Raw genomic sequence first — 13,883 nt, forward strand, 5'->3', positions numbered from 1 at the left:
AAATATGACATAGGTAAAGGGACTGAGCTGGCTGGTGAACCACTTTACCAAGTTTACGGTGAAAGTATCAACCTGTGACCAGACCACCAGTACCTCCACCCAGATGGTGTGGAAGCACTTTTGCCTTCCTTTTGGCTGTCCACAGAAGATACATTCCGGACAGGGATCCTGTTTTGAAAGCGAGTTCTTCCAAGAATGGTGCCACTGCCCAGGCATTAAGAAGTCACACACTACACCCCTATCTACAAGGCAATGGGACATGTGAGAGGTTCACTCCCACCCTGATACAGCTGCTGAGAGGTTTAGTTAATGAAAAACAAAGAAAATGGGCCCATTACTTAGCCAAGGTGGTCTAGAAATACAACAATAAAATACATTTCTTGCACATCAGCCCCTGATTGTGGTTTTCTCAATCACAGTGAAATCCCTTCTTTCTGAGATTGGTTGTGGCAACCAAGAGAGTCGTCTTCCTCCAGATGGTGGACAGGGTTAGCAGGACTGTGATTGGCTTTAGCAGTGGCCAACCACAGTCCACCTCCTCCTGGAAACAGGGACCGCCCCCTGCCCCCCCAGCAGAACTGCACCCAATCTCTTCCCATCATAAAAGCTGACGATCGCAGCTACAGCAAAGTTAGAGAACCAAACAATATTTCCCATCTTTTACAAGGTGTGGGGGCACAGAGCCTCCCCTCAGTGCAGGTGCAGTGTGGGGAATTTTGAAATTGCAATGCATTAGTATCTCACTGACACTTCCCTGCGCTGCTCTGCTTATGGGGAGGGAGTCGAGTGTTGGCAAAAGAGAATTTGCGTGCCGAGGGTTGCCTACCCCTGCCCTAGAGACTAAACTTTGGATGACCCCCTGTACATTTTGCTATGAATGAATTTGAGTGGTTTTCAAACTTTCTAGGGACAGCAAGTTGAATTGGGGTTTTCACTCTTAGCAGCTTAGTGTGCATCCAGCAGCATACACCACAGTTAATTGTTAGCTGTGCAAAAACCACAGATAGCTGTGGCTGCCGGAGACCTGGCGCCATGGCTGCAGCTAGCTGCTCACAGATGGCCAAAACAACAGCAGCAATCAGAAGAATCCAGCTGTTGCCATTTGTACCAGGACAAAATGAATGTAGCCCAATTTCACCTATGTTATTAAAAAAAAACGATCTCCTCTGGGGGATCAAAGTGCATTGCAAGGACTTTATCAAACTTTGTTGCAGAGTTCTGCTTTTCTGCTAAAGAAAAAAAAAATTTTTTTCACCATATTCTTTGAAGACTGCTTCTGAATGGGAAAGCTGAAATATGATTGTATTCCTTTTGAGGTATTTAATCCTTGTAGAGTATCTCACCAAAACTAAAATTTCTATTGCAGGGAATGCTTAAAATTTGACTTGTATCTTGGCAGACTGTTGGGCAAATCAATGAGTCAATCACACATGCAGGAAATGACATTTGTGGGGGCATTCTGTACACCAACAAAGTACTGAACACCTCCAGGTTGCCATATTGCATTGACTTTTGAATAAAATTACAGCACAGATTGAAAAGGAAAGGCAAGTTTTAATTAAAATGGAAGTCCAGTCTAAAACTAAAATCTCTAAATCTACTTGTAGCCACAATCTATCTAGCCCTGTAAAGCAAAACCCGCTATACATAGCTTTTCTGAAGCCGATTAGAGTCGATCCCACGCTGAGCTGTCAGTGGCAGCTTCTCTGTGGAGGCGGGTGAAGAAGAGGCAGTGACAGCGGAAGTCCCATAGTAACTCTATGGGTGACGTCACTTCTCAGGTATTTCACAGTCGTTGTCGGCTGTCTCCCGCAAACAGCTTCTGCTGCTTGAGGCCGGACCGGAGCAGCTTCAGAAAGGTATGTATAGCGATTTTTGCTTTACAGGGTTAGGTTGGTCTTAGACTGTGCCTGCAAGTAGATTTAGAGATTTTAGTTTTAGGCTGGACTTCCACTTTAAGGTACAATGTGGCTTATGTATTAATTGTATGTGCTATATTAATTTTTATTTGCATTTTTTTAATGAAAGTGGAGTTATTCTTTAATGAAAACAATGATAGGTCTTTGCTTCACGTCTGTTTTTAAGGCTCAAGAGTGTTCAATAGAATTCAGAAGATGCAGCTCATCGAAATAAAATGAATCTCTTCTTCAGAAAAAGCCTACTAGTGTAACCTGAAGGATTAATAAAAGAGGCTATTCAACTAGAGAAGGAGTCAGAAGTGAGACTGACAAGATGAATCACACTGGCTTATATAGTGAGTATAGACATTAAAAGGTAATAGCATTAGCATTATCCAATGACCCACAATTTTTTATGGGGTAGCCCCTAAAAATCTGTTGCAGAGCCCTAACTAAGCTGAGGGTCTGGTAATAATTTTGGGGGGAACTCCGCACCATGCTTTTTTTTTTTTTGGCTTTTTTTTGTGTGGGGTTTCCCTTAAAAATCCATGCCGGTCCACTATCTAGGATAAGGGACTGGTCTGTATTTTTGGAGAACCCACTGTGACGGGTGGGCCCGTGGAACTCAGAATCCCTTGGAAAGTAGGGGATGTCCTTGTTTCAGCTCCCCATATACCTCTTATGTCTAAGTCACCCTGTGCTATCCTGGCAATATATCTTGGATTACTTAAAATGGGACAGTAAAATTTGTCCACAATATCTCCCAGGATGTATGTAGAGACTATTATTGCTTTGTTTGATTCTGAACTCAACCTGTTAATTGAGTGAGCTGATCACATTAGCCTCCAGGACTTGCTAGGAGACAAACTGTTGATGACTAGGCTGAGGAGGGGGAGAGATTGTTGTTTGTATTGTTAATTGTAATTAGCTCCTGCTATTGTGTTTATACTACTGTGTGAAGCTCGGTGCCCACAAGTCTGTGTCATACAGGTCATGACTCTGAGTCATCTGGTCTGGGTAAATTTTTTAGTAAATTAACTCATGTTATTTAGGTTAGCTTTGAGTCAACTTGCTGCATAAATTTGTGTGAGATTTCAAATAAAGAGTTAGTCCTGATGTACTCCAAGACTGGTGTTGTCTAGTTCTTGGGGGTTCCTATAGCCAGATCCATTGGACTCGTGTTCCAGAACTTAGGAAGCGGTATACTGACAGAAGCACTCAAGTGGAGTGTGGGACGTTCCGTGACACCCACAATTTTTTTATAGGGTTGCCCTTAAAAATATATAACAGTGGAGTGTCGGTGTATACTTTCTGCCCCCTCCTTTTCTGGCCACCCAAGTCTGGCAGTGGTAGAACTACTGGGTTCACAAAGGTCGCACTTCCGACCGGTCTCTGGTGTTCCGCCACTGTGAGAGCGACCCAGGCCTCCTCTCTCCCCCCTTTCTTGCAGTCGCTTTAAAATCTAAGGGGAAAACACCAAGCGCCATAACGTCACTGCGCACCTAACCAAAGGAACTGCACCCCCTTCCCGCACCCCACCTGAGCCGAGCTCAGCCAGTTGCTAATCAGCCAGCTCTAGAACTGCACCTGCTCAGTTCCGGAGTCGGCCAATTAGTAATCAACTGAGCTCAACTCAGTCTCGGCTGAGTTGGGCTGGGCTCAGGCCCCTGCTCAGGTATATTTGAAAGCCACTGCATGGAGGGGGCGTGGGGGTATAAATGGACCAAAAGATCTACAGGAGGTCAGTGTGTGACAGCTCCAGGCCACTCACAGTCTGTGGGGCAGTCAGTCACTTTGTTGGGGGTCACTGATGTAAGGGGGAGTGTAGACCCTAAGTCAGTAAGGGGACCCTAAGTCCCCCTTTCATCAGTGTCCTCACTCCCCTCAGTGAACCCCTTTACCTTGGTGTATTCACTCTGCAGACTCTGGTGCAAAGGGAAAATGTAAGGTAAACCAGATTTCCAGCACCAGAAAACCAGTGCGAGCTTATGCTCATATTCGTGCATGTGCGCATTGTTCACATGCTAATACTTCTAGGCAAAGATGTACTATTCTTGTACATCGTGATCACATTCGTGCACGCACTCGCATGCTAGCATTCGCATGTACGCATATGAATTAGCGTGCATATTTGGCGCCCAGCTGCCTATTTAAACTGGCCTGTCACCATGAGCAGTTGCTGAATGGTCTTAAGCTTGTACCTGCATTCCTGTGACCTGATCCATTGAACTTGCTTACCTGTAAATGACTAGTGATGGCTGGTGGTAATTTTTTTGGGGGGGGCGGCAAACAGTGCACCTGCAGAGTTCCTCCTTGTACTGTAAGGGGGGATTCCGTGGACTCTGGTGTAAGGGAGAGCTCTGTAAAGAGCTCTGGGATCAGTGAGAAGGGCCCCAGGCTCGAGTCACGGGGGCCCTTTATGTTTTTTTGCACCGGGGTCCTGACGGTTCTAGTTACACCTCTGAGGTTTGGTATGTATTTGTAAGGGAGACCCCCACATGTGAATGAATACCACATGTTACTTATTGACTAAGAAAAAAAACGAAATAGCAAATAAAACACACATACCATTAAAAAAGTATTGAGGAAAAAACCAAAAAGAACCGTCATCCATCCTTATGAATGATGCCCCGACAATCTCCAACCAAACTCTTGCTGGTAGCTGAATGTTGAAAAAATTGGCCAGAGATACTGGCTGGCATTATTGACTAAATATGGTTATATTCGGTCAATGATGTCACTGGGATGCACACTGCCTTGTTTACCATTTGTAACAAGCTGCCTGGCGGGCAGCTGGAAGCTGTCAATGAATGACTTCTAGTTGCAGCTGCAGGGGGTTTGGGTAGCCCAGCAAACTGGGCAAATCTGCTTGTTTAGTCTCCCTATTAGCGAACGTCAAACAGCTTAGATTCAGGGTTGAGCTCCAAACTTCATCCCTATGAGACAGGGGAAGAGCGCAGGGGGGTTGAACATGTCCAGCATTGACAACTTTTATTTCACCCAAGTTCTTTATACCTTTCACGCAAGACATTTTTTTTACATTGCAGACTCTGAAAAGCAGACTTTTTTAAATGTTGATTTTGCATTTTTCATTCTTTGTAATTATGCACAGTATTGTGGGATGTAATTATTTGTTTTCATAATTGGTCCCAAAAGCCTTTTGCTTTGCTCTCTTGGAAGAATATTGTGATTCAAATTTACATATAGTATAATAGATAGGGATGAGGTTAGAGTTCGCCTCAACCTCAGGTATGAGGCAGATCCTGAAATATTGACTTATAAGTTTGTGAGTATGTGCCAAAAAAATTGAACAACATATAATGCACTGCTTAGCATTTGCCAAGCCATAAAAAACAATAATCTAGAAAATGGGTAACCCAGACTCCTGACCATAAAAAGGTGAGCTTACAGCAGCCATATTGTCAGTGTATTTTGGCACTGTTAGTGAGAGCTGACAATTCAGTGTATAGAGAGATACTGTGCTATACTGTGCTTTACTGTGTATTGTAGTAGTGGGTAACATATTCCTTGGTAACCTGTTTCTCAATGCCATGTACAGCTTTAAGGCGTGCCCCAAGCCTGTAAGTTAAAGGATATGTATATTTTCAATATTACCCTTGAAGCCTCCTGAAAAGGACCACTCCCCGTTGTATATGTAGTATTAAAAAAACTAAAAAACATTGGTACATGTCCACCATGGCAGTGGGGTTTGAGGAAGATTAGCAAGACAGCTTCTAATTTGAAACCAGGTCTGTTTTATCATTAATGATAAGTGTACTTATTTTCACAGTTTTTAATGTCGGCAATCTCCTTGCACACTCCCTCAAGATACCCTGATATTCATCTTGACTTCACTGCTCATAATATATGTCACCAAAAAATCCTGTACTGAGGCAGTTAAGTGGTGGAGGTTGCCAGTCATCTAGCATTTTCCAAAGGAAGTCAGCAAAGGCAGCTTTCATATTCCTTTTATTTTAGCTTTTCTTTAACTGCGACACAACAAATGCTACCATTAACTTCACTGAACAGTTGTGCATAGAAAAACTTCTTGCCCTTCCAAGACTAGATTTTTATCCTAATGATGTCCACTTCCATTAAAGTGTATGTTAAAGTGTATCTATGGTCAAAATCACATATTTATTCCCATGTTGTATTTTACTTATTTTTAGCCTTCTAGTTTAATCTGAATGATCTTGCAGTTTGTAAACTTACTTTGTGAAGAACTCCTAACTTTATTTGCTTAAATTCTGTGACACATAGTCACCATGCTCTGTGGGTAGGCTCTACTGTGTCACACATTTCACAAAGCCTGCCTTCTGATCTACAGAGGCGCTGAGAAGAGGAGTTTCAACACAGTACCATGGGATATGTAGTCCTTAGAAATTGAGAATAAACATCAGAAAAAAAGCTGCAAAGCATGCAGGGAATCCAGAAAGTTGTGGAAAGAGATGGCCAGCAGACAGGCAGCACAAAGAAACATGAATACAATGCAAGATTTTTCAAGTAAGCTTATAATGGATTGTCGAAGAAATGTTTAAAATTGGTTTTACAGTGGTAATGTTATAAAAACAAATCTGTACACTGTAACTCTTTTTAACTATTTTTTTGTAGTCCTTGGATAGAGTAGGGAATGGTTAAAGTATAGTTTCACCCAAATGGGGAAGTTCTGCTTTAAGTACCCCCCCCCACCTAATTTGGCACGCAATTCTTTTTTGGTGGAGAGCAAGTATCTAGTTTTGACAGGTACCCTCTCCCACTTTGGTTCGGATTGCCTAGGCGATCAGAACAGAAGTTCTCCCCACCATCTTCTTGGACATGTCACAGGTCATGTCACAGATGGCAGGACCATTCACAAAGTGCAGCTCAGCTTGCACATGCGCAGTGGGCAGCTGGCTGCTCACAGTTCAGATGGCAGGGCTGGGAACCCAAAGGCTAGTGAAGAACTAGCCCGGGTGAGGATGGCACTGGATCCATTGATAGGTGTCCTATTATTAAAAGTCAGCAGCTACAGGATAGCTGATGACTTTTAATTTGGTGTTACAAAGTGGAGAACCGCTTTGAAACCCTTGTTGGATTTTCTTTTCGCTGTCTGTCCTAGCAGTGAGATTTCCATTCACTTTTTTTCCCAAAAAGAAACCTCAAAAGTGATGGGTAGCCCACCCTTATAAAGTTGTCACAGGACAACTCACCTGCTATTTCCACAACAACTATGAAATTCTGAAATGCAGACTATCTGTACTGGAAACAATAGTGTCAGGGCTGGACTCAGTCGTTCCTTCTCTGAGCTCCTTGCTCAGCTGTCGGTTAATTGCCAAAGACTCTTCCTTCCACAGTGACTCACCTGGTCTTCATTTCCTGCTTGTCAGCTAGAGCTGTTGGTTATATAAACTCCTTGGATCAGATCTTCAGTGCCTTTGCCTTGGTCAACATATCTGGACTCTCCCTGCCAAGTTTTCCTGTGAAAGACTTTTTGCTTGGCTGACTTCCCTTCTGGTTCCTGATCCTGTTTGCTGCACCCGACTTCTCTGATCTCTGGACTCCTGTTTCTCTGGTTTGTTCTGACTACCCATCCTGGTTACTGAACTCTGGCTATGTTTTAAAAACATTTGCTCTGTTTATACCTTTTTACCATTTTATTAAATAGTGTGATTTTTACTGCACTTCTGTCTCAGTCTAATTCATGGTTCCTCACAAGTAGTCAAAGGACAAATAGATGAACTTCATTGGGGAAATAGACTGTGATAAAAACCTCAAGGGGTTCGGATCTTAGCCCATTCTATCCAAAACAAAAACAAAAAGTTTTTAGCTTTATGTACACATCAAGCTCTTTAAACCTCTATCTTTTGAAATGCTTTGAATTTCACTAAACTTGGGTTTAGTGGTTGTATCTCTGGCTTTAGTCATAAATGGCAAATATATGGAGCTAAAAAAAAAAGCAGAAGGGTCTCATAAAATATGTGAGCACCATTTACTGCTTTTGATTAATGCCTTGAAACGATAACATTCCCATGGCGGCACTCCAGCCTATAAAATGCAGTTGAATTTCACTATAATCATGTACAGAAGCAACTTGCATGGCCTACACCTCAGACTAGTTTCACAGATGGTGCCATGACTGCACAGCTTCTATACTCTTCTATACTTCTATGAACGCACAGGGGCTGAAGTGGAATTCAGGCGACTGAGAAATCTGGGAGCAATTGACTTTCTCATCAACTGACTTTTGCTGCTGCTGCCTTCCAAATCAAAACTCTGTTGTGATCTGGTCTCATTCTACCACACTGTTATTGAGCAGGCAGTAATAATTATTTCAGAGGCTTTTTTGGCCACTTAGCAAGAAGTAATGACGTTTCCATTGGTCCTGACAAAACATAGGATGTTTCTTTATGGTAAATGCGGGGTTTGTTTCTTTATATAAAAACATTCATTTACCAAGGCTTTGCTCCTATAAAACCAGTACTGTAATGAATACCAGATTCATTCAAGTGGAAAAAGAAATCCTGACCGATCCAGCGTCGTAAGATTTTTTTTTTCTACTTTTCTATACAAGTTTAAAATAATGCAGATTTCTGAAACGAGCCTATAGTAAATGCTTACATATGTTAAATACTGTTTAAAAGACCATTACTCTAATGTATGTGAGAAGAACATGCATGAAATGCTAGTAACCCTACATGTCGACTTCTGTTCCCCGCCACATGAACATTTCAACCTTTTTTGCTTCAATAGGTTTTACAGTACTGTATATATGACCACAGACCTTGGTTTGGGGGAGGTTAACTATACAAATGTCAATATATTAATATATTTTTGACCACATAACAAACCAAGTCCCTGTCTTGTAACACCTAAAAAAAAAAAATAGTACACTATTAGCGACTTTGGTGTGCTGCCATGGACTCGATTTGAGGTGTTTAGCAAATTTTGTAAATTGCCAATAATTATAGCTAGCAAGGTAAAAAAAAAAAAAAACATTATGAAGCAAAGCAATGCAAATTAGTTCTACATTTTTGTGTTTAGTAGAGTTTGCTGGTGTTTTCTTTGCAAAGCGTTTGGAGAGCTTCAATAATGTGAAGCAAATGCCTGTTTTTTAGACCGATGTGAAGGGGGGCATTAAAGTGAAACTAAAGTCTGCAGATACTCACCTCCACCTCCCAGTAATGCAATCATTAGACCCCTTGTTGGCTGAGTGCCAGGTCTTTAACCTATTGATTGGCCAGTGAAGGATGATGAAACTCCAGTGCATGTGCAGGAACCATTCATTCCAGGACCACTGCTGCAGAAAATGTCAGCTGAGCTGCTGCGCAACTCATTGAATATCCAATAGAAGATTGCAAACAGACAGGCAACTTTGTCTTATTGCAGAAGAGACATCATTTTTTATTGTAAGTTCAGTTCCACTTTAAGCCCACAGTAAACCCTGCAAACATATGTGTTCAAAAACATTTAAGAGTTTTGTGTATTGCATGAGCTATATAAACTTAAGGGCTTGTATCGATGGGCTTTTGTTTGCTTCATACAAGTCTACAGGAATACAAAATTCTCTTGAAACAAGTCAAATGCAGGTTACAAGGAGGACAACTACAGGTCAAATGCACCTGTCCAGGAATTCTGAATGATCTCACAAGCATCTCAAGCTGATGTCATACTGATGCTATTGATACAAGAGATGAGTTTTGTGTTTACCGCTACCAAAGGTTCACAGTGAATCATTGGGATTCACAAAAATCCTATCTGATGGTGCAGAAGATCTTTTTTTTATTTCGGTTGCAGTTAAATAGTTCTTTTCCCTCCCGAAGCCTGTGAATAAATAGTGAAAAGGGTAACAGAAGACTGATGAGATGATCTCCTTGTCACTCTGTTCTCTCTTCCTATCAGCATTATCACATTAACACTGTAGTATAACTAGTTGGTTCCTTTAGCTGTTTAATCCTTTCATAGTCTAAACTCTGCTTTACAGGGATTACAAGAGGTTGATACCAAGTCAAACTCAGATACTTATACCACTTGTATTTAAAAATACATTTAAAGCCGCTGTTAAACTCTGAAATGAAAAATGAACTAATCGAACTGGATCCTGTCCTCTCTCTCCTTCCTCTACTTTCTGCATAAGTCACTTGTGACAATTTTTTCTGGTATGTGATTGACAGTCTCAACTGTTTCCCTATAAGGCTATGTGGAGAGGGTGTTCATTCCCTCCACTCAGGTGACAGTTTACACTCAGCTCTGTGCTCTGTGCAGTGCAGTGTATGACATAAGATCCATGTTCCCTGCCTCCTAGAGCTAAGAAATGCTATCTAAATGATGTGCTTTGAACAGCTTTAGAGGAGACAGAACTACAGATTAACAGGCACAACTAATGTAGGTGGATTTAATTAATTTCTGTGTATCACCTGAGGCTACTCCCTTCAGTGGGTTTATTATCACTTTAATGATGTATTAATGATTACATAGCAGTATTAAATTGTCTTTTTTAGAGCACAGCTTTAAATCCAATCATTAATTCTTCTCCCTACATTTTCTTTAGAATTTGATTGGCTATAAGAAGGGCTCTGCAATTGGCTAGAATTGGCACCAAGAGCATGAGTTCCTGTCCCGCTCCTGTCCTTTTTCTAGAACACTATCCTGAGGCTGAACCCTCCACCATATTATGCCCCACTTAAGGCCCCCACACAACATTCCCGGCTGTTGCCTTCATTTCCCAAGGAAGGAAGGACTATCCACACATAAAAATAGTTTGCTGCATTTTTCTGATGAAATTCAGGAAATGGCATAACAGTCACATCACATCAACATACATTCTGGAGTGACTTGACATTACATAATCAATCACATGCAGTGGACGGTTCGCAGTAGTCACAAGTGAAGGAATATGCAGCACTTTAAACAGCTATCTCCCTCTAACAGTCTCTTTCCACCCATGATCATTAGTACTCCCAGAACTAGTCTCTCTGTAGTCACCTTCTCCTTAGGTATACCTCTCCATGGACTCTCCAGAGAAACAGCCTCACTCAGGGAACTTGACCTGGCCTAAAAGGCCCTTTGCAATCCACCCTAGCCACCACCTCCATAAGGGACAGGAAGACTACAGCTGGCTCTTCCTGGGTGCAGGTCTACTCCTCCCTGGTATCCTGCCCTGTACACAGCCCCCATGTGCTGTTTACATATGTGCTGGTGTGGGGTGTTTGGCTCACATGCCCCAAGTGCACTAGGGTTCCTCCCAGCCTGACTTATAACTGGGCACTGACTCACTCATTGCATCACTGAAGGAGGGCTCTACTTAAAAGGGATCTAGTACCTTGTGGCACTGTCTGTTGTAAACATACACTCTGTTGGCACATAGTCACTTAGTCATAGTCACCTACATGGCTGTTATAGGCAACACGGTTCCTATCTGAAGTCTAAAATACCTTGGTGAATGAGGTCACAGGAGTTTTCTTATATTTTTGTTCATATGTTTGCATAATGCGAGAATTTGTATTAAGCAGTGTACAGAAAAATGTTGATTTGTTGTATGTCTTCACAGCCAATTAAAGTTTATAACACACTTCATATCACCAATACAGACATAAATAATATTAGAAAGAAGCAAACATTAGAAAGACAGTTTTCTTCTCTGATTAAATCTGGTTTTAATTTTTGCATCATTTCATTTCTCTTTATTTTTCCATATTTGTGTCAACTTTGAAATAATATATAGAACATGTTGTTCAAACAAACAAAATGTATAGTAAGACTATAACTGGTAATGCCATGCTTGCTTGATATTTAGTGCTGTCCTGGAAATTGAAAACTTCAGATTTCACCATTTACTGTATAAAGGCAAGCCTAAAGCTGTACTCCAGGCAAACAGCTAGATATTAATGCTTATATGTGAACTGTTTCATCAACCAAAGTATTTGTAATTCTGTTCAGTCGCTAAAAAAATTCACATCTCGGTAGGTGAACTCACGTTTTTCTTCTGCAGACAAGAAATGTAGCTTGGTCGCCTAGGCATTCCCCAGCCTGCTAAATTGATAGTGAAGGTCCCCTATCACATTCATATAGTCATCAGTATGCTCTTTGCACCTATAAGGCTACTTTCACACTGAGTCTCTCATTTTTGCAGCGCTTTAGCGCTGTTTTAGTTGCGCTTTTCGGCCGCTAGCTGGGCAGGTTTTACCCAAAAAAAGGGTAAAAACTCCCATTTTGTGGTGTTTTGCAGACCCTTTGGAAGTGCTGCCCATTCATTGCAATGGGCAGGGTGTTTTGGGAGCGCTAAATACAACGCTCCCAACCAGCCCTGAAGATGCTGCTTGGGCTTTTTTTAACGTCCCCAGTGTGAAAAGACACGCTGCAATGAATGGGAGGCAGTTTTCAGGCACTTAGCTGAAGCTTTTTCTAGCGCTAAAGCACCTGAAAACTGTATGAAAGGGGTCTAAGTAAGCTTCCAGTGTTATGCCCTGTACACGCGATAGGATTTTCCGATGGAAAATGTGTGATAGGACCTTGTTGTCGGAAATTCCGACCGCGTGTGGGCGTCATCACACATTTTCCATAGGAATTTCCGACACACAAAGTTTGAGAGCTTGCTATAAAATTTTCCTACAACAAAATCCGTTGTCGGAAATTCCGATCGTGTGTACACAAATCCGACGCACAAAGTGCCATGCATGCTCAGAATAAATTAAGAGACAAAAGCTATTGGCTACTGCCCCATTTATAGTCCCGACGTATGTGTTTTACGTCACCGCGTTCAGAACGATCAGATTTTCCAACAACTTTGTGTGACTGTGTGTATGCAAGACAAGTTTGAGCCAACATCCGTCGGAAAAAATCCATGGATTTTGTTGTCGGAATGTCCGATCAATGTCCGACCGTGTGTACAGGACATTAGAGTGAAAACAACATACAATGTTTTTATTACATTTATTGATGTATGCTTAAAGGATCATTTTTATTAGTCAGATTTTTGGTACATGATGTGTCCATGCTAACAATGCAAACAATTTGTATCTTCTAGGTCTGTCTTGGACTTATCAGAGTAGACATATAGAAGCTGCTATGGCTGCCTAGTTTTACAAACAAATCAGTAATGGCAGCTCCTATATGGCTATCCTGACATGTTCCTTTAAAGATGTTAATGAGAAAACGTAAAGAAAAATCCCTTTAAATGTACAATAATTTTACCAATTTATATTTTGTGGATTTTTTTTTGTCATGAGATAAGAGTGGAAGCTGCCATTGTTGATGTCTAAAAATGCTAGATGCCCGACCGATATGTTGAACCTCTGGTTTCAATACATTCAGTTGCTGACTTGGAATACATTTTTATAACTTTCCTGAGTTTCCTTATCTACAAATTGGTTCTAAGTTAGTGGCTGAACAACTATTAAAGCCACAGGACCAGCATAATAGCTAGGTAATTAGCATCTTCAGGAGGTCAGCAGTGGCAGCCAGCATATTTCTGCCAATTATTATTATTATTATTATACAGGATTTATATAGCGCCAACAGTTTACATAGCGCTTTACAACTTGAGGGTAGACAGTACAAATACAATACACTTTGATACAGTAGGAATCAGAGGGCCCTGCTCCTTAGAGCTTACAATCTAAGAGACAAGACAAGTTCACAGGTAGACAGGTGGATATTATGCTTGAAATTCCAGGTAAAATAAGATGGAAGTATTGTTATATAGATTTTCATTGATGTTCAGTGTTTATGATGCCCTAGGTTTTAAGGGCTTTTATGTTTCCTACTTGGAAAGGCACTGTTGCCCCTTCAATCAGGTCCGCCACATCATGGAACTGATGTGAGTGGGCCCACAATAACTACCTGGACGCTTAATCGAAATAATGAGCAGTCCAACCTTGTTCCTTGTTGGCGTATGTGTACCAATGCTGCTGTGTATGTTACATTAGCAAATTACCGTTGTTACTATTTTTCCTATTTCTTTAGTATCTTGGAAAGAAAAAAATAATCAAAAAACGATTCAAACAGAAA

The 13,883-nt window shown here is 41.3% G+C and overlaps 1 protein-coding gene and 1 long non-coding RNA gene across 3 annotated transcripts in view; one reads left to right on the forward strand and one right to left on the reverse strand.

The window, feature by feature from the left end:
- LOC141145200 (uncharacterized) overlaps positions 1-6,430 on the forward strand; it is a 31,534-nt gene extending 25,104 nt beyond the window's left edge. Inside the window, exons 2-3 of the long non-coding RNA XR_012244527.1 lie at positions 2,086-2,254; positions 6,226-6,430. This is a non-coding gene — a long non-coding RNA (uncharacterized lncRNA). The remainder of the gene's footprint in view (positions 1-2,085; positions 2,255-6,225) is intronic.
- Positions 1-13,883, reverse strand: part of NFIB (nuclear factor I B) — a 595,118-nt gene that overhangs the window by 415,256 nt on the left and 165,979 nt on the right. The gene's annotated exons all lie outside the window — the stretch shown is intronic.

Source organism: Aquarana catesbeiana, linkage group LG01 (genome assembly GCF_042186555.1).
Source record: "Aquarana catesbeiana isolate 2022-GZ linkage group LG01, ASM4218655v1, whole genome shotgun sequence".
Lineage (NCBI taxonomy): Eukaryota > Metazoa > Chordata > Amphibia > Anura > Ranidae > Aquarana > Aquarana catesbeiana.